General features: G+C 36.7%; 1 protein-coding gene across 1 annotated transcript in view; it reads left to right on the forward strand.

Moving 5' to 3' along the window:
- Positions 1 to 622: 622 nt before the first annotated feature.
- The window catches only part of FAM234B (family with sequence similarity 234 member B), a 66365-nt gene continuing 39694 nt past the window's right edge, over positions 623 to 27293 (forward strand). Inside the window, exon 1 of the mRNA XM_058190268.1 lies at positions 623 to 660. The gene's annotated coding sequence lies outside the window, so the exon portion shown is untranslated. The remainder of the gene's footprint in view (positions 661 to 27293) is intronic.

Here is a 27293-nt window from a genome sequence, read left to right on the forward strand (position 1 = left end):
CTCTTGGTGCCTTGAACGTTGACCTTGTCAGCTAAAGAATGAAAATTGACATGATTTCATACAGGGAAAAACAAAGAGTCGGAAACAAAATAGTTTTCTTATCAGCTATCAACACACAGCTACTTTTGAAAATTAAAGAACAGCTTTAAATAGTGTAATCTGCAATACAGGTACGTTTTATTCAAGTCCTGCTTATGGCCAATACTGGGAGGATACCAATAAAGGAGAATATTTGTAGCTCAGGATTGAAATGAGGGGTTCTTGGTGCTCTCTGAGCTTGCTTGTTTTCCTGCAGACATTTCATTACCGAAACTATCACTGATAATGTTACCTAGTTTGGGCAATGAAACGCCTGCAAGAAAGCAAACAAGCACAGAGAGCACCAAGGACCCCTCACTGGGAGGAGAAGCAGGGAAAGAAAAGAGAATGCTAAATGAGACTTATTCTGTTAAACTATTTTCTTCATACATATGTGCGAGATTGCTTTCAGTTTTCTAAGATTAGCTTTAGAAAAACATTTTTTAAAAGACTTTTTAGAAATGTGGGTGGCTGATCCATTGCCGACTTCTCTTCTGTACTCCTGCAGATCGCCTAGTTTGCACTGCTGGCTTTTTGGGAACAAGAGTTCCTGCCAATTTTTGGAAGGAAATGAGGAAACAGGTATGGCAAACCTGCCTTAGGCTTTGATTTCATTGAGGACGTACACATCTCCCACCAAAACCCCACACAAACCACATAAAATAAGTTCCCCGATTGAGGCTTTATTGCCATCATTTAGAAATCTACTAAGGTTTAATGTTTTTATTACAATAATGCATTTTGACTACTTCTGAAATATCACTACCATTCTTTTTAAAATATTGTCTTCATATGCACTCTCTTTTGCTAACTTTAAATTTAAAAGTTTGAAGATTAGTGTAATGTTGTGCTTGAATGATATTTGGATAGGCAGTGCTAATTTTCTATACTTATTTTTGTTCATCTGATTCTTGGAAAGATGGGAACTATGAATGCATATAGAGATAGGATAAGTTAAGGTAATCAAAAGCTACAGAAAAATGGATGTTTCTTTTTAGCTTTCTCCCAACACTTAGAGGTTTTTATCTTTAGTGCACCAGTATGTTCCAGCACTCCTATCTCAATGTCTGCATAAAAGTTGGAAAAGCTGGCCAACTGAGATAGGGTTTCTATGGCGACAACTCTTCTTGTGTTTAAGCTTTTTAGTAAGGGAGGGAGAGGAACTGTCCATGCTTCCTTGCTGGAGATGAGTTTACACATTTCAAAGAATAAAAATGAAGAGAACAAAAGTCTTGATTAGGTACTTTCAAAAGTATAAGCATAGATAGGAATGTCCGAACCTCTAATTCTGCAAACTTATCTAGTATTTTATTAATAAAGGTAAAGGTAAAGGTTCCCCCCACGCATATGTGCTAGTCATTCTTGACTGTAGGGGGTGGTGCTCATCTCTGTTTCAAAGCCAAAGAGCCAGCACTATCCGAAGACATATCCGTGGTCATGTGGCCGGCAAAAAGCCAAAGGCGCATGGAATGCTATTACCTTCCCACCAAAGGTGATCCCTATTTTTCTACTTGCATTTTTTACGTGCTTTCAAACTGCTAGGTTGGTAGAAGCTGGGACAAGTTACGGAAGCTCACCCCATTACGCGGCCCTAGGGATTCGAACTGCTGACCTGCTGACCTTTCGATCAACAAGCTCAGTGTCTTAGCCACTGAGCCACTGTGGAGCTTGTACTAAATGAATGTTATAGATTTTGCCTAAAATATATCCCAGTAATATTTGCACTGACAATAAAAACTGGAGTAATACTTTTGTTTGTCCAGTTGCAAGATACTGGAGATATGCGATATTTCAAAAAAGCAATGGGAATCCTTTGAGGAAAGATAACCCAACCGTTTCAGGGGGAAAAAATGCAGAGGTTGTAGTTTAACTATTGTAATTATTGTATGAGAACTTTCAATAAAGCATGAAAATAGTGATGAGAAGAAAAAAATATTTGGATTCCCTACCCCCCCACCTATGGTATTTGATTTACCTTTAATTCATAAATTATTTCAAAGGCGGATTTTGGAGACATGTTGATTGCTGATGTAGCTTTTTTGCACTTATTTTATAAAGGGCCCAGAGATTGAGTAAATATTTATTGTATAATTGTTTTTCTTGAGTCTACAGCCAGCTCCCATTTATTGTACAATTGTTTTTCTTGAGTCTACAGCCAGCTCCCTTTTATTTCTAAGGGACAATATAATGAAATTATTTTTTCATTGAGGTCTAATGAGCATGAGATATGTTATTAAGAAATTTTTAGAGTTTTCTTATTTCTCATGGAGAACTTTGGAGATCTGATCTGGGAAAAGCCTTTCTGTGTAGGAGAAAAGATCATTAAATTGGCAGATAAATTCAAATTGATTCATCTGTTTTATCGGACCTGATTATGTGATTTGGAAAACTGATTGAATCTAAAAGTTACTTTGTTACTTTGGATTATATTGTTATAATACCAGACATATATGGATAACATTTTCATCTTGCATTTGTTTGTAGTTTAGTGTTCTGTACTCAGATTGTAAAAATAAAGGAGTCATTTGGTATCTTACAAAAACATTCATATTTGTATTAATACAGAACCATCTGTGCTCGTGAATTCTTTAGAGGGTTAAACAAGCAAACATAGATAGCCTTCCTCTCTCAAGAATGTGACTCATCTGATGTTCCACAACTGCTGTTTTCTTGCCTTATTGCACCACTTACTTCCGTCTCTGTAGTCCCACTCCTGAATCTGATCCAGAAACTCCTTCTTACAAAGGCTGTTGGGCAGGGATTGGAAGAAGAGAAGAAGTGGGAGAACACATATGATGGGCTTGGTCAGCACTTTCATCTTCTAGGTCAAGAAATCCAATTCCGAGTTTCTTTTAAACAGAAAAGAGAAAAGAAAGCTACTGTAATTCAAAGAAGCAGAAATAACACAAGTTAAATGTCTATGGAGATTCTCAGTCATCCAGGTCATGGTTGTCCCAAAAGTTATATTGTTACTTTTCAAGAGGCAACTGGACTTTCTTCTTTTTATCTGAAGATGTTTCATTTCTTATCCAAGAAACGTCTTCTCTGAGTTTCTTCTCCAAGTTTCTTGGATGAGAAGTGAAACATTTTCAAAGAAAAAGAAGAAAGTCCAGTTGCCTCTTGAAAAAGCACTTTTAGGACAACACAGTATAAGCCCTTGCTAGGTTATACAGTTATATTCAACACATGAGGAATTATATTTTTGGATAATTTTTACCTTTGGAAAAAATAGCAAGTTGTAGAGATCACTAAAGAAAGAAGGAATAAAGCTCCCTTAAAACCTGCTATATGATGCCAGATGTAATTTCCCCAGCCACATAATTTTGCCCAATTTAGTGAAATTCGATCTTACTGGATAAAGGTCATTAGATGATTGACATATTAGTAACATAGTGACCCCATTTGTTCTGCTGTTTTTCACAAATATGGCTTTAAAGAAAGATGTATGTAACAGGGGTGGGTTCTACTTACCTTTACTACCGGTTCGCAATGGGACTGTGCACGCGCGCTCCTGCTCCTGTGCAAAAGCTTCTGTGCATGCGCAGAAGCTTCCTGATGATGTCCAAGTCAGTGGGCAGAGCCTCCTGCTGGTTTTACTACCTGTTCTTGCGAACCAGCCCGAACCGGGGGCAACCCACCACTGGTATGTAAGGCTTCCCATTCCTTAACTTCCTTGGAGCCAATACAACAATCTGTGTCCTAATAAGGAACTAATACAATTGCAAGGGAAGGTTAATCCTTCTCTAGTTCTTCTTGGTTGAAACAATTATTGGATTAGAAGGCAAAGTGCCACCCTATCTCTAATCCTATCCTGATTTTCTGGTTCACTGCAGTGAGCCAAGGACTAGATTCTGAGAGAAGAAGCCAAAAGCCAGCATTCTCAGTTTAGAGCTGAAAGTTATATTTACATTAAAAACTGCTTTCTTTCAGGGTCACCAAGCACAACAGAAAGACTGATGGGCACAGTCTGGGATAGACGTTTTGTACTATTGTCTCAATGAAGTACACAAGTGTGTTAAGATGGAGCTTGCATCATGAAATAGTCTCTTATGCTGTGGAGTAAGCCAATTCTCTTCAAGATCAGAATGTTTTAAGCACTGAACTATGTTGTAATACTAAATACCAGATGATCCTTTGCTGTTTTTCCTCCAATGGAGTAGCATAATTGTGGCTGTGAAAATGGCTACTGATCATTATTGCATCTTACATTTGACTTTTGTTAAGCTGGGTGTACAGTACAACTAGTGGCAGCACCCAGCCTTAGCCATCTTGAAAAAGCTGAGCTATAATTAAATAAGAATTACGAAGAAATTCGCAGACTTTAGGCTATATTGGAAAATTAGGAAATCATTCAAGACAATGGCAATCTCCTTCTGTCTTAGTGCCAAAACAGCTGGATGGCCATCTGTGTTCATGTAGGTTCCATGGGTTGAAATGTGACAGATTTTGCATTATTATGGATTTCTGATGATTGCTATAACGAGGGCTTCTAGCAGTCAGTAAGCAGTTGTGGTAATTCTGTTAGTTCTGTTAAATTGCAGAGGATTAAAAGAAACTCCAGTACTTTCAGGATTACTGGTAATAATTCACAAGGTTTATATCATTATAAACTAAGTTCTCATGAGAAATGAAAAAGTGGATATTTCATGTAGAATTTATGTGTCAATTACTTATGGTAAGCTTTGAAAAACTTAAATTATCCTTCCAATTAAGGATGATTTGCATTACTTAATGACCTAGAAATCATCATAGCCTCTCTTCTGAATACTCTTAGGACTTATTGGGAATTGACTCAAATATGAACAAAGGTGAGCACTTTTCCAAATTGGGGAGTCTAGCTACAGTTTAAGAAGATTTAATGCTCAATGGAACATTAAAATTTATTTCATGCTTTCCCATCCCACAAGTGCATGGTGGAAGTTTCACAGTTTTTAGATTAATGATGTTATATTATTAATATTATTATATTATAATATTATGACTTTTTTCCCCCATCAACACTCACATCTCCCTCTCCCCAGCCTTTAGCATATATTCATGCCTGAAAGTTACATTAAGTAATTACATGAAAGAAGTAAGTGAGTTAAAAAAAAGTTTTGGAAATTTGATTATTGACAAATGCTTAAGTATGCAATATATCTTTGATTCTAATGTTGGACTTTTAGACAGATTAAGTGGAAGCAGGACCCATGATCTCTGAAATAAAAAATGCATAGTGACTTACAAGTTGACCCAAAAATGTTGTTGGTAACAATATATAGGACGAATTATATAGCAATATTTTTTCACAGCAAGATTTGTGAACATCTCTTTCCATATGAAATATGGACAGGCTCACTGATTTTCTACAAGCTGCTGTAGATTTTTGTTAATCCATTTGTTGTACAGCACTATATTTCACTGGTATTATCCTTAGTGACTTTCTCTGCCAATTTTTATTAATAATTGAACATTCTTCTTTCTAAATAAACTGCTATCCCTTTTTATATTAAATTGGTAATGAAAATGCCTGATCATTTTCTCCCAGCAGAGACAGATCAAAGTTTATTATATCAAAAGGCTGAAATTGTAGCACAAATCTCATAGGTCAAATAAATGAACGTGGAGGCAATCTAACAGCTCCTGTCCCTTTACTGACTCAGTCCTGTGAGATAAAATATCTCAACTCTTTCTCCATTGAGGATATAAAAGGCAGAAATAATCTCTCATATCTGGAAAAAAAATCTTCTTGACTGTAGATTCTATAAAATGGAAATGGTAAACCTTCAAACAAAAATTCCACATATTACATTTTTAGGGCCTTGTGAGACCAATCTTCCTCCCAAATCTTTGTAACAATACACATTCAATTTCTACTGATTATAATATGCCATCATACCTAGTTAGTAGTTTTATTTGGATTACTATGCTGTTTTCCTTCTTTACTATTTATAATTTAAAATTGGAGATTTTAAAAAAATGTATTTGTCTTATTTTGCAGTCTTCTCCAGGTAGTTGAGTATGACTCCATTCATGACATCACAAAGAGAGACATAGCAGTTAGAGCATGGAAACAAAGTCATAACCAGAAGCCAACAAGGGTTTGTTAAAAATAGATCATGCCAGACAAATCTTATTGCATTCTTTGACAACGTGACAAAATTAGTGGACCAGAGACATGCTGTAGATATAATTTATTTGGACTTAGTGGTAACTGTGAGAGGGATCTTGGAATCCTAGTGAACAATTACTTACCGTATTTTTTGGAGTATAAGACACACTTTTTCCCCCTAAAAGAGGGTGAAAATTTGGGTGCATCTTATACACTGAATGTAGCCCCGCTCACCCACTGGCCCCCACCCTTTGGCCTCTGCCTCCCAGCAATTTGCCTCCTTGCAGCAAAAAGCCTGTTTCAGCTTCAGCACAGCCTGATTGTTGGTTGGATCGGCCTCCCGACCATCAGCTGTTTCAGGCTGCAGGGATTGACATTGCCTATTGCTGCCTCCACGTGCCCCATTTTTGGCCTCCGCTGTTTGCTGTTTGCTGAAAGGAGGCAAAATGCTGGAAGACAGAGGCAGATTTTTTTTCTTGTGCTAATTAGGCTGTGCTGAAAGTGAAACAGGCTGTTTGCTACAAGGAGACAAATTGTTGAGAGGCAGATTTTTTTCCTAGTTTTCCTCCCCTAAAAGGTATCTGTGTCTTATAGTCTGGAACATCTTATACTCTGAAAATACGGTAAATATGAATCAGCAATGTACTGCAGTTGCCAAAAAGCCAACACAGTCCTAAGCTGCGTTAACAGAGGGATAGAATCAAGATCATGTGAAGTGTTAGTACCACTTTATAATGCCCTGGTAATAGCACGTTTGGAATATTGCATCCACTTTTGGTTACTGCAATGTAAAAAAGATGTTGAGATTCTAGAAAGAGAACTTTTGTTCCAGAGAAGAGCAACAAAGATGATTAGGGGATTTGAAGCTAAAACATATGAAGACCAGTTGCAGGAATTGGGTATGTTTAGTTTAATAAAAAGAAGGACTAAGGATCATATGATAGTAGTGTTCTAATATCTGCCACAAAGAAGAAGGCGGGGGTCAACCTATTCTCCAAAGCAGCTGAAGGCAGGACAAGAAGCATGGATGGAAACTAATCAAGGAGAGAAGCAACCTAGAACTAAGAAGAAATTTTCTGACATTAGGACAATTAATCAATGGAATGATTTTCTTCCATAGTTATGGATGCTCCAACAATGGGAATTTTTAAGAAGAGATTATCTGAAATGTTATAGGATTTCCTGCTGGAGTAGGGGTTTGGACTAGAAGATCTCCAAGGCCCCTTTCAACTGTGTTATACAGAAATCCACTCAAATGGAGCTGTCCAGCAAAATTCCAAGCAACGTTGCCCCTCCCACCAAAAGTAATATAAAGTTGCTTATTGAACTTATATCAGCACCTGAACTAGAAGGACTAAGAAATTTTAAAACAACTCTTACTTGCCATTCCCTTTAAAATAAAACTACTAGATTTATTGTGGTTACAAAGTCCAACTTCCAGACCTCTGAGATGCCATCTTTTTGGTCCTAATGATATAATAATTTAATTAATTTAACATTGATTAATTTCACATTGTAGTGACTTGCAAGATGTATATATGGGACGAATTAGAGAGAGACTTTCAGGGTGCCAAACAGGCTCTCTTCTAAGCTCCTGTAGTGGCCAGGAGTGGAAGTTTTAGATATAGTATGAGGAACTTTTGGGTAATGCTCTGTGTTTACCTTGAATATATAGAAAATATACAAAAATGGGATGGAGCTAAATTTCTGTATTTCAGTTGTTTGAAAATAGCTGTTGCTATCCCTGATTTTTTGGATGTGGTGGCTCAGTGGCTAAGATGCTGAGCTTGTCAATCAAAAGGTTGGCAGTTTGTGGTGAACTCCTGTTACTTGTCCCAGCTTCTGCCAATCTAGCAGTTTGAAAGCATGTAAAAAATGCAAGTAGAAAAATAGGGACCACCTTTGGTGGGAAGGTAACAGCATTCCATGCGCCTTTGGCGTTTAGTCATGCCGGCCACATGACCACGGAGACGTTTTTGGACAGCACTGGCTCTTCGGCTTTGAAACAGAGATGAGCACTGGCCCCTAGAGTTGGGAATGACTACCACATATATGCAAGAAATTTTACCAAGAAAAAAATAGCAAAAGCAAAGATGACAAAGCGAGTGCAAATGTTGTGCTCTATTTCACTGGATTTTCAGCCAATTTGTCATTGCAGAAAAGTGATTTCTTTTATGGCTGCTGTTCATGTATTTATTTTATTTTTTATTTATTTATTTTTGTCGCACAGTATATATTTGCATATGCATGAAACGACTATACAACACATAAGCATATATATGAGTATGAGTATGTAATAACTATATTAATTGGATATAATGAAGGAAAACAATAGGACAGGAATGGTAGGCACGTTTGTGCTCTTATGCACGCCCCTTACAGACCTCTTAGGAATAGGGTGAGTCAATGGTAGATAGTTTTTGGTTGAAGCTTTTGGGATTTTGGGAAGAGACCACAGAGTCAGGTAGTGTATTCCAAGCATTAACAACTCTATTACTGAAGTCATATTTTCTGCAATCAAGATTTGAGTGGTTAACATTAAGCTTAAATCTATTGTGTGCTCGTGTATTGTTGCAATTGAAGCTGAAGTAGTCTTTGACAGGAAGGACATTGTAATAGATGATTCTATGAGTTAAACTCAGGTCATGTTGAAGGCGGCGTAGTTCTAAATTTTCTAAATCCAGGATTTCAAGTCTGGTGGCATAAGGTATTTTGTTGTATTCGGAGGAGTGGAGTACTCTTCTTGTAAAATATTTCTGGACATGTTCAATTGTATTGATGTCAGAAATGTGGTATGGGTTCCAAACAGTCAAGCTGTATTCAAGAATTGGTCTAGCAAATGTTTTATATGCTCTGGTTAGTAGTGTAGTGTTTTTGGAGAAGAAGCTACGCAAGATTAGGTTTACAACTTTTAAAGCCTTTTTTGTGATGTAGTTACAGTGGGCTTTGGCACTTAGATCATTTGATATGAAAACTCCAAGATCTTTAACAGGGCGGGGGTCATCAGTAAGGTAATGTCCATCAAGCTTGTACTTAGTGTTTAGGTTCTTTTTCCAATATGTAAGACTGAGCATTTGCTGATTGAGATTTGGAGTTGCCAAGTTTTAGACCATTCAGATAAGAAGTCCAGGTCTTTTTGGAGGATAGCTGTAGTGTTGGTGGTGTTAAATAATTTGACATCGTCAGCAAAGAGAACACAATTACTTGTAATATGGTCACAGAGATTTGTAGTCCATATGTTTTTGCAGTGAAGAAGTTGTAAATTACATGATAATTTTTTTCTGAAACCAAATTGTTTATTAGAGAGTAGGTTGTTTGGATTGGTTGATGATAGATTCCATTACTTTGCAAGTGACACAACAAAGAGAGATAGGTCTGTAATTTTCAACTAGGCTGGGGTCTCCTTTTTTGAAGATAGGGATGACCGTTGCAAGTGACCAAAGTTTGGGAAGGGAACTGGTCGTGAAAGCTTTTTCCAAAATTATGCTTCGGGGTTCTGCTATATTAGTGGAAATCTTTTTTAAGAAGTATGCACATAGTCCATCTGGTCCAATAGATAGGGATGGTTTCAGTTTGCGAAGTGCTTTTTCAACATTATCTTCTGTGAAATCTATGTGTGTTAGGTCGTTGCACTCATTGTTGGTACGATTGGGGAATGTTGGATATAAGTCATTACTATTAACAAAGACTGTGCCAAAGAATGTGTTGAAGAGGTTTGCTTTAACTGTTTCATCATTATATTCTTTGTCGTTAGAATCTTTTAGTGGTGGGATGGATCTCGAGTCTTTAAGTTTGTTGTTCACAAAATTATAAAAATCATGATTGGAATTTGTGTGCTAGAGGTCTTCTTCTTGGTTGGTGTGGTAATTGGTGCATTCAGTTTTTATTTGATTGCATATATCTCTGTAGCAGTTTTTGAAATTTGCTATATAGCCCTTTTTGTTTTTTCTCCAGAGGGTTTTTTTTTTGGATTGTAGCTTTTTTATTGATATGGGTAATTTGTTTTTTCTGGTTTTGGTGGTGGTTTGTGGTATGTAAAGATTAATGACTCTATTGACTTCAAGCAGGAAAACTTTATAGTGGTCTTCTGCAGTGATGCAGATTGAGAATAGATTTTGCCAGTCAAGAAATGAGAGGTCATAGTTTATAAGGTCATAGTTGGCTTTTTTGAAATTGTAGTTTGGAATACCATTATTATGACGATTTATGTAAGGGCGTATATTGAGACAAAAGTCTATCATGCTGTGGTCGCTGTTGGAAAAGGTTCTTTTATTTGTAGTCCATAAATTGAGTTTGTGTTGTTGCAGAAGATGAGGTCAAGGCAGTTGTTCAGTCTTGTATTGTTTGTTACTAGTTGTTCTAGACCAAGGTTTGTAATAGCGTTGTATAGGGTAGTATGGATGGGTTCAGTTGTACATTCATTTGTTATCCAGTTAATAGAAGGTAGATTAAGGTCACCCAGGAAGATGAGAGGATATGGGCAAGAGGTAGCCCATGTTAGTAGTGTGATTAACTTGTTTGCATGAGCGATGTCATAGTCGGGGGCTCTGTAGCATAGTAAGAATCGAAGTGTGATTTTAAGGGACAGGTTGCATACAATAGTCTCAGGAAGAGAAAGTTTATGTGTAACTTGAATATTTTTTAGATTCAGTGACTTTTTGTAAAAGATAGCCATTCCACCTCCTCTGCGGGTTTCACGATCTGACCGAAAAACATGATACTCTTTGTTTGAAATAATGGAGTCAGGGAGGGATGAGTTCAGCCATGTTTCGCAAACAAATATAATATCAAATGTACCAATGTTTAACAAGAGGATAAATTCAGGCAATTTATTTACAATGCTTCTTGCATTTATCAATTTACATTTAATATCTGCAGTGTTTGGTGTAGAGGAAGTAAGGGGCATGTGTACCTAGTTTTGAATGATAGTTGGTTGGGGGTTATGTACGATGGGTGGGGGTGTTTAGAGGTTGGATGGTTGTTCAACATTTGGTTGAGCAATGGATGGTTGAGCTTTGAATGGTTGGAGATTTTGCATAGGTGGTTGGAGGTTGGTTGGTTGAACATCGGTTGGTTGAGCAAAGATTGGTTGAACAAAGGTTGGTTGAACATTGGTTGGTTGAACAAAGGTTGGCTGAACATTGGATAATCATGATATTAAAGGTTCCTAGGTCTAGATTGGGGAAGGGGGAGGAATAAATAAATAAGTAATAATAATTTTTAAAACTTTATTGATTCTGTTTTCCCCCTTTTTTACATTTACCGATTTGCAACATTTGTAAACATTCAGGCCTCCTTAAAAGGCATACTGTAGGTGGTTATATTTACCATGCTGCATGAGACATTGCATATATGACAACCATTCTTGCTTAAATTTAATTAGATTTCTGTTGTACATGTGTCTTGTTAGTTTTGCCATTGCTGCATATTCTTCATGTCTAAATTCCCAGTCAGATCATGCTGTGATTGTATTTTTCTTCTAGAGTTGAGCAGTTTATTCTCGCTGCTATAACATATAACTCATGAAATTGTTATTTTTTCTGAGATTAATGCCTAATAAAAATAATTGTGGTTTCATTTCAAATTTAAAATCAAAATTTTCTGCATTATACTATGTATGTCTTTCCAATACTTTTGAATTTTTTTACATGTGATAAAATGATCTTTCTGTATCATGGCATTTCCAACGTTCATTATTATAAGATTTGTCCATTTAAAATATCATTGATGGAGTGGTGTTACATCTATATAACATTTGGTACCAATTTTCCTTCAAATTATCAATGTTTTTTAAATAGATTTTTATAGATTTAATCCATTATCCTTTCTATTGTTATAGTGTAACTGTGACTTTGAAATTTCAGTCTCTAGTTGATTTATGGATCATTGTGTGAGATTTTTCATGTACATTCCATATTCCTACTATACTCTAAGTCTGTCTTTGCAGCTTCAAATTTTCTTTTCGTTTCTGGCAGCATCAGCAACTAGACATCCCAAAGGGTTTATTTTATCCAGGCAACAATTATGCCTTTTAGTTTGCTTGCTATATTCATTGCTTCTTAGGCTATAGGCCTATGTACATTTACCTAAGAATGAATGTTAATTGGTAGCTGCCTTTATTATAACTGTTTTTATTTTTAGATTTTGAAAAATGAACCCCTTTATATGTAATGAAGAAAACAAAGAGAAAAATTAGATAAATTAAAGTAAATAAAATAATTTCTGGTAAACAAAAGAAGTAATAACATTCAGACAGATTCAACCCTGCTTATAACTTCTACAACTTATGTATTATTGAGTACCTATTGTTAAGCAATAAGTTGCTTTGGAAGGAATAAATAAATGACTGAAATTTGTTAAACTTTATGACTGTTATCCTACAGATATATCTCAAAAGAGACATAGTTATTTCATAACATAGATAACCTATATATGTCCAGAATCTAAAAATGTATGTACAGAAGATCTATTCAAAGATTCTCTCTCTCTCCCTTTCTCTAACCACTTAAACTACTGCCTCATTTATAAAAAAACATATACACTTTCACATTTGGACAACTAGACTCATCCAGAGAACTGATAGAAATATTACAGGTTGCATAATACCCCTTGTATATTGGACATTTACCTTATTCCTGGCTAGGTATGATGTTCTATGTAAAATTTACCTGGATTTCACAGGACGATGCTCTCAAGAAGTCTCTGTTTCCTCTTCTTTTCTATCACAGTCACTCTTCTAGGTTCAGCTGGTAAGTGACGTATCCTATTATGTACTATTGTGCTTCTTATTCCACATGTTTCCCCAAACTGTGTTCAGAGCTTTGTCCACTTTCTCCTTTCTCAGCCTCCCAACTTATCCATTAATGCTAAACATCTTTTCCCCAGTTTAGGGGAATAGCAAAGAACTGAAAATATCACTAACTTTTTCAAAGTTACTTCTCCTGTCCAGCATCTTCTGATTCATCTTTCTACTTCCCGTTATATCCCCACAATTATTGGCAGCCCCAATGATGATATAACCCCATTTGCTGTCCACAGTAGTTCCTACTACTCTGTTGTTTTCCTTTATGGAAGACAAAATTTGTAGCCAACTCTGAATTTGTTCCCCAGGATGATCCTGCTGTTTGTCAAATTAATTCTTCATTGATTACCTCATTCGGGATATAATATGCCAAAACCTTTTTTTTTTGTCTAAGTAAATAAGGAAATGAAGGGTGTTTCTGTTTTTTGCTTTTGCTTTTTTTGGTCATGCATTCACAAAGTTCCTGGATTGTTAAACTAAACAAAACCAGAATTACTCAACAGTTTCATAACACCACAATCCTAAACATGTTTTTCTTAGGATTATTATGGAGTTCAGTGAAACTGCAATGAAAGAACTTCCAAACAAACATATGGTATGATAAGTAGTTTTTGTGTCTGAGCTTCTGTGTTCCTATTCATCTTTCAAAAGTGAACTGACAATTCAGAGGTACCATAGAATAAATCCTATATATCAGTCCTTCAAGGTAGACAAATTTAGAAAACAGGAGTTATTAGGAGTCTTGGAATGGACTTTAATATTTTTAAGGTATTGTAACAGAATCTTGAAAAACTATCAAATATCCTCCATACTTCAACTTATATCTAACCCAATCAAACTAGAATAGTTTTGGATTTCTTTTTATGCTTTATTTTTCCAGGATTCGAATCTAATTTCTGGAATGTCTTGGCACTTCACTCCTCTGAGTCAAACCAACCTTCATGTTGCCTCCCCATCAAAATTACTCTTCCCTCTCATGAGGCAGGTCTAGCAGCTCATTGTAAATGGAGAAGGCCAAGATGGAAAACTTAGATGAATTCAGAATAGCCTTCCCCACCCCACCCCCTATTGCCAAGCAACACCAACTAGAAAGACTAAGGTGGCAGGAAACAAAGTGTTCATTGTCTAGTGAGTCTAAGGTTCATAGAGTTGGTGCTTGCATGGATATTTCATATGGCCGGGGTCACCAACCTTTCAGACCTCAGGGACCACCAAATTCATAATTTTAAATCTCACGGACCACTAATATGATTTTTTAAAAAAGATAAATAGTATTTAGTGCAATATAAAAATGCAAATAATTTTTCTGCGGACCACCAAAATTTTCTGGTGGACCACCAGTGGTTCACAGACCACCAGTTGGTGACCTCTGTCATATGGTATTGTTAGGCCAATTGTGATGCATATAGTACTTGTGAAGGATAGCCCTTTCATTTAATTAAATATTCATTCCTCCTCTTCTTGCATCCAAAATTTAAAAAAATAATAATATTCCACCTTGTATTCCTCTTTCATGTCTATGAAACTAGACAGGGAGAAGAAGTTGCTGAATATGAGGGACAACTGCTCCTACTATCAGAACTTTCTGAACAAAAAATGCAATTCTGACATCTTATTTTAATGTTTTGGCAATATTACAAAATACTTTCTCTGAGGAAGAGGAACATATAAATGACTTTTGTGAAACAGTTGTCTGTCAGTCACAGAAGAAGGAGGCAAATCAATGTATAAGTCTCCTTAAGTGGCAAAATCCAATTTTTTTATTACCGGTTTTGTGGGTGGGGCTTGGTGGGCATGGCAGGGAAAAGATACCGCAAAATCTCCATTCCCACCCCACTCCAGCGGAGGATACTGCAAAATCCCCATACCCTACCCACTCCTGGGGGAAGGATATTGCAAAATCTCCATTCTCACCCCACTCTGGGGCCAGCCAGAGGTGGTATTTGCCAGTTCTCCAAACTACTCAAAATTTCCACTACTGGTTCTCTGAAGAAGAGAAGAAGAAGAAGAAGACCAGCCATCCCAACGACCAATCAAGTACCCATCAGCCAACCATCCATCGAAACTGTCATCCAATCAGCCATCGAACAAACCATTCAACCAGCCATCCGTACAGCTATCCAACAAACTATTCAACCAGCCATCCGTTCATCCATCCAACCAACCTTCCAACCAGCCTTTCAACCATCCATCCAACAAACCTTATCAACAAACAGTCTAGTACCCAACATCCAAGCACTCACTACCCAAAACTTCCATCCACCCATCCAACCTCCAATACAACCACCAGTTATACATATCCCTCAACCAACTAACATTCAAAACTAGGTATGCACGCCTCTTACCTCTTTAACACCTCTTTCTACAGATTTTAAATGTAAATTGATGAATGCAAGAAGTATTCTTAACAAATTACCTGAATTTATCCTCCTGCTAAACAGTGGTACATTTGATATTATATTTATTTGCGAAACATGGCTAATCTCTTCCATCCCTGATTCCATCATTTTAAACAATGAATATCAAGTTCACCGTTCAGATCGTGAAAACCGAAGAGGTGGTGGAGTGGCTATTTTCTATAAAAAGTCACTTAATCTAAAAAACATACAAGTTGCCCACAAACTTTCTCTTCCTGAAACTATTGTATGTGATCTATCATCTAATACCGCACTTCGATTCATTCTATGCTACAGAGCCCCCGACTACGATATTACTCATGCTAATATTTTAACCTCATTACTAACTTGGGCTGCCTCTTGCCCATATCCACTCATCTTCCTGGGTGACCTAAATTTACCTCTCATCAACTGGATAACTAACGAAAGTACAACTGATCCAATCCACACAACAATATACAACGCTGTTACTAACCTAGGTCTTGAACAACTTGTAACCAATAATACAAGACTAAACAACTGCCTTGACCTCATCTTCTGCAACAATAACAATACCATTTATGGACTACAAATAAGAGAACCCTTTTCCAACAGTGATCATTGCATGATTGACTTCCATCTTAATATACGTTGTGACTTAAACCATCATATCAATAGCATTCCCATTTACAACTTCAAAAAAGCCAATTATGACTTTATAAACAATGATCTTTCATTTCTAGACTGGCAAAATCTGTTCTCAACCTGTATAACTGCTGAAGACCACTATAGAGTTTTCCTACTCGAAATCTACAGAGTCATCGAACTATACGTACCACTAACTACCATCAAGATTAGGAAAAGCAAACTACCCATATCAATAAAAAAGCTTCAATCTAAAAAAAGATCCCTCTGGAAAAGAAACAAAAAGGGCTATGTAGCTAATTTTAAAAAACGCTACAGAACTATATGCAACCAAATAAAAACTGAATGCACAAATTACCACACCAAGCAAGAAGAAGATCTTCTGCGCACAAATTCCAGTCATGCCTTCTATAATTTTGTCAACAACAAGCTTAAAAACTCTAGACGCATGCCACCTCTAAAAGATCCTGATGGCAATGAATACAATGATGAAGAATCTAGAGCAAACCTCTTTAATAAATTCTTTGCATCAGTTTTTGTCAACAGTGATGGCACTCATCCAACATTCCAAATTTGTACAATCAATGAGCATGACAACTTAACAATTGTTGATTTTACAGAAGAAAATGTTGGTAAAGCTCTAAGTAAATTGAAGCCATCTCTATCCATTGGACCTGATGGTCTTTGTGCTTACTTTTTTAAAAAACTCTCTAGTAATCTAGCAGAACCCCTAAGTATAATCTTTAATATAGCCTTTAGAACCAGTCCCCTCCCCAGTCTCTGGCCGCTAGCCACAGTCATTCCAGTTTCCAAAAAAGGCGACCCCAGCTTAGTTGATAATTATAGACCTATCTCCCTATGTTGCGTCGCCTGCAAGGTTATGGAATCCATCATCAACCAATCCATTACCTTACACTTAGAAATGCACAACCTTCTCTCAAATAAACAATTTGGCTTCAGGAAAAATTATCATGCAATCTACAACTTCTCTACTGTAAAACCTATGGACTACTAATCTTGATCTAGGTAAATCAATAGATGCAATATACATAGACTTCTGCAAAGCTTTTGACTCAGTAGTACATGATAAACTTCTCCTAAAATTAAAATCCTATGGCATTTCAGGACCCTTACACCACTGGATATCTGCTTTTTTGTCAAACAGACAACAAATAGTTAAAATTGGTAATGCTCTTTCAAATCCTGTTCCTGTCAAGAGTGGTGTTCCTCAAGGCAGCGTTCTTGGACCTACTCTCTTTATAATATACATAAATGATCTTTGTATTGATATCTCAAGTAACTGTGTTCTCTTTGCTGATGATGTCAAACTTTTCAACACCACTGACAATGCATCCACAATTCAAAAGGACCTTGATCATCTATCTGCCTGGTCTAAAATTTGGCAACTACAAATTTCAACCAGTAAATGCTCAGTCTTGCACATTGGAAGAAAGAACCCAATCACAAAGTACATGCTTGATGGACATTGCCTCAGATGACCCCACCCTGTCAAAGACCTTGGGTTTTACATCTAACGATTTAAGTTCCAAAGCCCACTGCAACTACATAGCTAAGAAGGCTCTAAGAGTTGTCAACTTAATTTTACGTAGCTTCTTTTCAAAAAACACCACGCTACTGACCAGAGCATATAAAACATTTGTTAGGCCAATTCTTGATTACTGCTCTCCTGTCTGGAACCCTTACCATATATCTGACATCAACACAGTTGAGCGTGTCCAAAGGTATTTTACGAGAAGAATTCTCCATTCCTCTGAAACTAATAAAATACCTTATTCCACCAGACTTGATATCTTGGGTCTAGAAAACTTAGAACTTCGTCGCCTTGACTGGATCTGGGTTTAGCATATAAAATCATCCGTTGTAATGTCCTTCCTGTCAATGACTTTTTTAGTTTCAATAACAATATCACAAGAGCTACAAACAGATTCAAACTCAATGTCAACCGTTCCAGTTTAGATTGCAGAAAACACGATTTCTGTAACAGAATTGTATATACTTGGAATGCATTACCTGACTCTGTGGTTTCTTCTCATAACCCCAAAGGTTTCACTCAAAAACTGTCCACGGTTGACCTCACCACTTTCCTAAGAGGACTCTAAAGGGGCGTGCATAAGAGCACAAACGTGCCTACCGTTCCTGTCCTACTGTTTCTTTCCCTATGTATATATACGTTTTTAGTACCTCATTTCTCCTCATATATACGTTCATATATTTATAACCCTTTATGCAACGCTTGTATATATTGTTATGACAAATAAATAAATAAATAAATAAATAAAATAAAAATAAAAAATAAACCAGGGGTCTCCAACCTTGGCAACTTTTAAGACTTGTGGACTCCAACTCCAACTGGGAGTTGAAGTCCACAAGTCTTAAAGTTGCTAAGGTTGGAGAACCCTGCTCTGAACTGCTCAAAATTTTCACTACCGGTTCTCCAGAACCTGTCAGAACCTGCTGGATTTCATTCCGGGTCTCCTTAAGAGGTCATCCGTTCAACCTTTAATTATGGGTTTGCTGTTGTGATAAGTAAATCTTATCTAATTTATCTATTGTTGATTTTCCTGCCTTTAGCTTCTTTAGCTTTGAGGGGTGAGGTTTTCAGATTTCAAGATTGTGATAGAGGGAAATGGACAGTAAGTGTCAATTCAGGTTTGCATGATGGCACATTTGCCAATTTATTTTGTGAGTCAGGAGTATAGGGGATGCAGAAATTGAAGCAGGATAGAAATAGCACCTACCTGATCTTATATTGAGTGAGAGACTATCCGTTCTGCAAGTTTTCCTGATTCTTGGGGTCTGTCCTCACTTGCACAAGATGGATGACTCTTGTTAAAATGTCCTTCATCTTTTTTTAAAATTTTTAAATTTTTTTAAAACAAAAAAACATAAAAACACCTTCCATCCAAATGCAATGTGTCAATGGGTTTGATTACAAATCTCTTGTGCAATTTCACCATATACATCAAATTGATTTATCTAATCTTACATTTTATCAATCTAATATATATCTAGACATTTTATCAATTAGTTAATTGTGACATTTCATTCTCTCATTTCATATAAGTTTTTCTAAATTAATATTATACATTATCCATTCCATTCTCTTAAGTCAATTAGATAGTTCAACATCATCTCTGATAAAAACCTTTCTCCAATCTTTTTTTAAAACATATTTTCCCTTCTAACCATTGATAAAATAGATCCCATATCTTATAATATTCTTTGTCTCCTGTTCTCTAATTTCAGGTGTCAATTTACTCATTTCTGCACATTCCATTATTTTCTTAATAATTTCATCTTTCAATGGTAGTTTTTTATTTTTCCAATTTTTAGCAAACACAATCCTGGCTGCTGTCAGAACATTCACCATCAAATATCTCAATTCTCTATTATATGTTTCAGGTATAATCCCCAATAGGAACACTTCTGGCTTAAAGTCTATATGTTTTTTAATCATCTTTTCCAACCATGTGTGGATTTTAGTCCAGTATCTTTTAGCTTCTATGCATGTCCACTACATATGGTAATATGAACCAGGTATCTGATGACACTTCCAAAACTTTTCGGATTTGTTCTTGAACAGAAAATGTCCTTCATCTTATTGTTGATATGCTGCTTTATTAGCAAATCTTTGATGAGGGTACAATAATTCCTTTCAGCAAGGAGAAAGTAAAGTGAGGCAAGAGAGCCTTTTCCCCTTCCACTGAAACTTGGAAGAGTAAAAGTCCTAAAGTAAAGTCCAGTGTATCAGTTTGCACAAAAATGGAGATCTGGATGTCTGAATAATGGCTTGGATGAAAAGGTACTCAAAGGTGTTTTGCTTTTGATTAGACATTTAAATTGGCATTCTTAAAACTTACAAATTCTGTTAAACAGGAATGATGCTTCTAAAAAATGGTAATATCCAGAACATTTTAGAGATCTTTAACCTTTCTAGGTGTCTGCATGTAAATATGAAATGAATTTTTCTAGGATCCATCTGCACATAATTTATAGAAATCTGATACCCCTAATAGTCCAAGATTTTAAAAAAACACTTTTTCTAACTTGATGTACTGTTTGTCTTCATGTTGGTGCTGTATCACATTCCTGACTTGAACTGAATATAAAGGATATCTGGGAAAAAAATCTGAATGTCATTCAGATAAATTACTATACAATTGTCCAAAATATCAGAGAATAACTTACTCATGAATCCAGAGAATATGACAGGGCAGGTAAGTACATCACAGGGTATTACTATGCATTCAAATTTGTCACATCAACTGTTCCCCTTTCATTCAAATGGGTTTGTAAGCTCTTTCAACTGAATGAAAATGCATGTATAGGAGAAGGTGTGGCAGAACATGGGAGAAGAGTTAAAAGGGGGATCAGCCTAGGATCCCTATGTGGCCACAAGCAAATTACATCCCACCTCTCTTGAATTCCGTTGACTCTTTCTAACAGGTATTCACTTGTGCACAGGCATGAGTAGCAAAAAATCAGTTTAATTGGACCTTCATGTGTGGACCTGATCTTTTACACCTGACAGGTTTCTTCTCTGAGGTAATCCAACAAAGAATGGCAGGTAATGGGCCCTAATAATCAGTCCATCATGAAGAGTTCTCATAGAAAAATAATATTTTTTAATTAAAAAAATGTGTAGGTGCAATAAAGATTTTTTTTTGTCAGACTGATAACAGAAATTATTTTAAAGGAGCTAATTTCTGAATAGTCATGGTATATTGCCTTTTGACTGGCACACGGGGTCCAAGTACACACATCACACCCATTCAACATACATATCCAGATGCAAATCTTGTGTTCTAAGCAGAAATGCTGGAAGAATAGAGAAGACTTTGAACTTTCCTTTTCATTTTAACAATCTGCTTTATATTTCTGAGCTCCTGCCTACCATTTGGCAGAATGAGAAGCAAAACAACCTTGATCAAAATTTCTATAAGGAAAACCACATGATTTCCCTGGGTTTCTCAACAATCTTGCTTCAGACAGTTAAGTTCACGCTGCCATTTATAGACATGTTTGGCTATTGGGAAGTACATATTTTTCTGAAGACTGTTCCCAATGCAATCAAACTTTCCAATTGCTCACAACTGAACTGATGGATGAGGTTACAGGGACACTGTGGTGGGCTTCCAAAGCAGTCTGCAAGAGCCACAAATATTAAGGCAGAGGATCTAGTATTAAAAAAAGTAATGTATAATATCAGATTTTTAATAAAAGGAGCTTCCAAAGCCATAATTGTCAAGATGTGTTCCCCTGCTTAATGGGAAACAGCAATTCTTGCTGCTAAAACAAAAACCAAGAAAACAAAATAGTTTTAAGAGATGTCCAAACAATAATCTATATCACATGGGTTTCTTACAGTTGTTTTCATTTCAGAAGGGCAAACACATTGCAGTTTCCTTCATCACCATTCAGCAACCCCAAATTCCTGGAAACATTTAAAACCTGAGCAAGTAAGATAAGGAGCATTTAATAAAGCCATGATGGCAGATGGCCTCATACTGAATAGCAATTTCTATGCTTCTAAAATTTACTTATGTAAAACATTGTTAAGAATTATGTATTTTGAAATAGTACTGTCTAGAGGCATGACTAAAAGCATGGAAAAAAATAATTAGCAACAATGTTTAGATAGCTTTTCATTAACCTGTATGTTTTTTTCAATGAATGAATAGGATTATATTTGGGAGATTGTCAGAATTGTCAGAAGTGATTAAGAGCAATAAAACACTAGGACCAGATGGGCTGCTGGTAGAATTTTACGAACGTTTACAAGATACTCTAGGCCCATCGACGATGGAAGTCAATAATGAAATATTGGTTGATGCGAAGATACCAAATTTGGGGATAGAAGCAGATATTACTCTGATTCCGAAAGAAGACTCAGATTTAATGCAGTTAAAAAACTATAGGACCATACCTTTACTGAATGCTGACTATAAAATATACACTTCAATAATGGCAGATAGACTAAAAAGGTTTTAAATAAATTTATACATTCACACCAAAATGGCTTCTTGCCTAAGAGACAGATTAAAAACAATAAGAAACTGATTTTAAATACATTGGAATATTATGAAGCACATCCTGGAAAACAAATGGCGTTGATCTTCTTAGATGCGCAGAAGGCATTTGACAACATAAATTGGCAATTTATGCTGTTACAACTAAAAACTATGGAGTTTGGTGAGATATTTATTAAAGGCAATATACCATAAACAAACAGGAAAGGTGATGGTAAATGGAGATATGGCGGAGAATTTTAATATAAAAAAAAGGCACAAGACAAGGTTATCCACTATCTCCTTTACTATTTATATTGACATTGGAAGTGTTAAATAGAAATATTAGACAAGATACGGAAATTAAAGGTATGGAAATAAAAAAGGAACAATCTAAATTACAGTCATTCGCAGATGATTTGGTCTTTTATCTTGGAAGACCCACAAGAAAATGGACTTAAACTAATTAGGAAAATAGAAGAATATGGTGAAGTTGCAGTACTGAAAACAAATAAACAACCAAAATAATAGTTAAAAAATTTACAGACACAGAAAAAAGAACTAATGAGGAAAATAAGTATACAGATAGTCAAGAAAGTTAAATATTTAGTAATTCAATTAATGGCAAGGTGTGTAATGATGAAAGAAGATAATTATTATAAATTGGCGCAACAAATTAAAATGGGTTTGGAAAAGCGGAAAAATCTAAAATTCTAAATCTAAAATCTAAATCTAAAATCATTGATGGGAAGAGTAGCCACTATAAAAATGAATATCTTGCCAAGATTACTATATTTATTTCAAACAATACCAATAAAACTGGAAAAAAAATTTAAATAATTAAATAAAACAATATTAAAATATATTTGGCAAGGGAAAAAAGCAAGAATAAGTTTGAGAATGTTACAAGATTCTAAAAATAGAAGTGGTTTTGGGCTACCGGATTGGGAATACCAGGCTTCGATACTTGGGTGAAAGAATGGATTGGCTTGAGGAACAAAGAATATTGACCTTGGAGGGACATGATCTTGAATTAGGTTGGCATGCTTTTTTATGGTATGGAAAAAACAAAATACATAGCTATTTCCAATGACACCATATTAGGAATGCATTATTATTAGTATGGAAGAAAATTAAAGAACAACATTATTTGAAAATACCACTCTGACTCTCCACAATGGAGGCACTGATTTATCCAAATGTTATTGATATAGAGAAGGTTACCAGATATAAAGATATTTTAAATGAAAAGGGGGAACATAAAGCTAAATAGGACCTGAGTGATCAAGTGATTGAGATAACATGGTGATCATATGTGCAGATACAATCTAGATAGAAGAAGGATGTTAAAATGTATGGTTTAAATAAAGAATTAACAGAATTAGATCAGATATTAACAGGGACAGATGAAAAAAAATATATAGCTATTTGTTAAGTATTAAGATGGAAGAGGAACAAGTAAAAGAGACGATAATATGGGCTAAATTTTTTGGCTATTTGATTGAGTTAGATAAAAGGCAGAAATTATGGGATAGAAATTATAAACTAACAATGTCTACTGCATACAAAGAAAATCTTTATAAAATGTTTTATAGATGGGGTTTTCTGCTCTCAAGGTTAGCAAAGATGTTTAAGGATAAATCTGTAAAATGTTGGAAATTTCACCAGATACCTGTCTGGTATCCACATACTATCATATGTGGTGGACATGTCAAAAAGCAAAAAAATATTGGACAAAAATACATATATGGCTGGAAAAAATGATAAAACAACATATAGATTTGAAACCAGAGTCATTTTTGTTGGGCATTTTACCAGACAAACATAACAAAGGGTATGTATATCTGATTTTACTGTATTGACTGCAGCGAGAATAGTATTTCCACAACAATGGAAAAGTGAAGACATCCCAACATATGAAGATGTGATTAGAAAAATATTAGAATGTGCAGAAATGGATAAGCTAACATTTACAATTAAGGAAAAGAAAGAAACTGAATATTTTTTGACCTGGTACTTATTTTATCAATGGCTAGATGACAAAAACAGGAGCTAGAAACAGGGAAATATATGGAAGGATCAGTGATATAAGGAAGATATGTTAACGTGGTTAAACAAATAGTATGATTATTATTGTTATTGATATTAATATAATTGATCTTTATGCAATGAATATTGGTGTAAACACTTGATTATTATTTCCTAAAATGATTTGTATCCAGACAACACACTGTTCAATTGAAATTGGAATTTTTGTATGCTATAAAATAAAATAAAAACTTATAGAATAGAATTTTATTGGCCAAGTGTGATTGGACACACAAGGAATTTGTCTTGGTGCATATGCTCTCAGTGTACATAAAAGAAAAGATACGTTCATCAAGGTACAACATTTACAACACAATTGATGGTCAATATATCAATATAAACCATAAGGATTGCCAGCAACAAGTTATAGTCATACAGTCATAAGTGGAAAGAGATTGGTGATGGGAACTATGAAACGATTAATAGTAGTGCAGATTCAGTAAATAGTCTGACAGTGTTGAGGGAATTATTTGTTTAGCAGAGTGATGGCCTTCGGGAAAAAACTGTTCTTGTGTCTAGTTGTTCTGGTGTGCAGTGCTCTATAGCGTCGTTTTGAGGGTAGGAGTTGAAACAGTTTATGTCCAGGATGCGAGGGATCTGCAAATATTTTCACGGCCCTCTTGATTTGTGCAGTATACAGGTCCTCAATTGAAGGCAGGTTGGTAGCAATTATTTTTTCTGCAGTTCTAATTATCCTCTGAAGTCTGTGTTTTTCTCTTTTCTTTTTTTTTATTACAAAAAAAGTTGGAAAGTCCACCAGGCTCACAGTTGCCAAGGTTGGAGACCCCTGCTCTAGGTGATATGGGCAGCATACACGTCAAATAAATAAAAATTATTTAGAAATAGAATTTACAATATTATGTACATTTTAACAAGGGCAGTTTCATATGGTAATATTGACTTTTACAGTGACCAATCACTGCTGGGATATTAATGCCTGCCAATCTGCCTCCTACCATCAACACATTCATCTTATCACACTCCAAATCCTCCTGGAGAGAGTTTAGATTCCTTTTCTCCTTTCTTGCCACTATTCCACATAATCCAGTCCAAGTACAGATAAAATCTTTCCCCATCTATTTCCAGGTTTATTTAGGTGTTTTTTTTTTGATGCTGCATGAAGTTCTTTGGACACATTGCCATAAGATAGCAAAGATGGTATATGATCCTGTCCAGTGGTGAAATCTGAACCAGTTTACTACGGGTTCGCTGGCTGAACATGTTCACTGTGTGCGCAAGCGCAGTACACACCAAATGTGAGGTATGTCTGTGCATGCACAATGCATGCCAAAAGGAGGCATGAGATAAGTAGAACAGTGCGTGGGGGTGGTGGGGGTGGTGATCAACTGTAGCGTGCAATTTTTTTTTTTACTTTTAAAAGCATTTTTTTTACAACGTCTTTGGCCGAAGATGTTGTAGAAAAAATGCTTTGAAAAGTAAAAAAAAGAGCCTCTGACGATCAGGCAGCTCAGCTGTGATCGTCAAAGCCTTTTTTTAACCTTTTAAAAGCACTTTTTAAAAAATGTAAAAAATGCTTTTAAAAGTAAAAGAAAAGGGCTCTGATGATCGCGCAGCTCAGCTGGATATGGGCAGGGGAGGGGGCAGGGATTTTTGCTACTGGTTCTCCGAACCACCCACCACCATCGCTACCAGATGGGCTGATCCGGTCCAAACCGGGAGCATTTCACTCCTGATCCTGTCCCAGTGTTGAAATCTGAACCAGTTTACTACCAGTTCACTGGCTGTGCAGCTGTGCAGTACGCACCAAAAGGAGGCTTGGGAAGGTAAGTAGAACAGTGTGTGCGTGTGCGTGTGGGAATCAGCTGTGGCATGCGAGCTTGGGAACCTTTTTTTAAAGGTATTTTTAAAGGTTAGGAATTAGGACAATCCAGATTCTTTCTTAAAGACCTTAAAAACCTAGATCTGGGAACTTTTGAGAAGAGTTGATTAGCACAACCTTATGCACAGGGGTGGGCTTCAAAAATGTTAGCAAGGGATTCTCTGCCTGGTTGATGGGTGGGCGTGGGCGTGGTGGGCGTGGCCTAGTCGGCCTCCTGCACTATAGTATGGGGGGGGTATTTTTGTCCTGCCTGGGCTCTGGAGCCTCCGGGAGGGTGAAAATGGCCTTCCCCGGCTCCAGAGACCCTCTGGAGGCTGAGACAGGCCTATTTCTGGCCTTCCCGAACTTCTGGTAGGCCCATTTTTCACCCTCCTCAAGCCTCCGTGTGCACCCTGCACTTAGGTAAAGGTAAAGATTCCCCTCGCACATACATGCTAGTCGGCAACGACTAGCACGTATGTCCGAGGGGAACCTTTACCTTTACCTTAGGAGCTGTGTAGTCACTTTAGTGGATATAGATTAGTGATGGCTAACCTTTTCGGCACTGAGTGCCGAAAGTAAGCACAATGTACATATGACCCGCCCCACATGCGCCCCACCCCTGTGCATGTGCCCCGACCCCTGCACATGCACATGCATCTCCTGCATGCTCTCCAACCCCCATGTACGCACGACAGAGACCTGGCCGGTGGGAACTGAGCTGGAGTGACACCTGTGGCATGCATCACAAATATAGATGGTCTCAACCTCTCTTTCTATCATTGGCAGACAATGGAGGTGCCAGCAGCGATTGGAGAGAACAACTGTTCTGTTCCCAGAGCATTTGCTGCTCTGGCAGGACAGGGTTCATTTCTCTCTGTTGCAATTACTGCTTGGATAGCTTTCATAGAGCCTCAGGGTCAGGGGGTGAAATCCAGCAGGTTCTGACAGGTTCTGGAGAACCGGTAACAGAAATTTTGAGCAGTTCGGAGAACCAGCAAATACCACCTCTGGCTGGCCCCAGAGTGGGGTGGGAATGGAGATTTCCCAATATCCTTCCCCCTGGAGTGGGGAGGGTATAGGTATTTTGCAGTATCCTTTCCCTGCTGTCGTGTCCCACTCCCACTCCGACGAACGAGTCAAGGAAGTCCGTAACAAACTTGGCAACAAAGCCTCTGCAGCTTGCCAAGTTCCTTCGAGGTTTATCAGGGCAGGCAGGAGTCCAAGTTGTGACTTCAGCGATAGGGTCCAATATCAGCAAACTAGATAAGACTTTGCTTGACTCAAGGTTGGAATTCCAAAAGCAGGTCCTTTATATAGGCTGTGGGGTGTGGCTCCATGACTCAGCATTTATCCAGGCCTGCCC

The sequence above is a fragment of the Ahaetulla prasina genome, chromosome 7 (assembly GCF_028640845.1).
Source record: "Ahaetulla prasina isolate Xishuangbanna chromosome 7, ASM2864084v1, whole genome shotgun sequence".
Taxonomy (NCBI): Eukaryota; Metazoa; Chordata; class Lepidosauria; order Squamata; family Colubridae; genus Ahaetulla; species Ahaetulla prasina.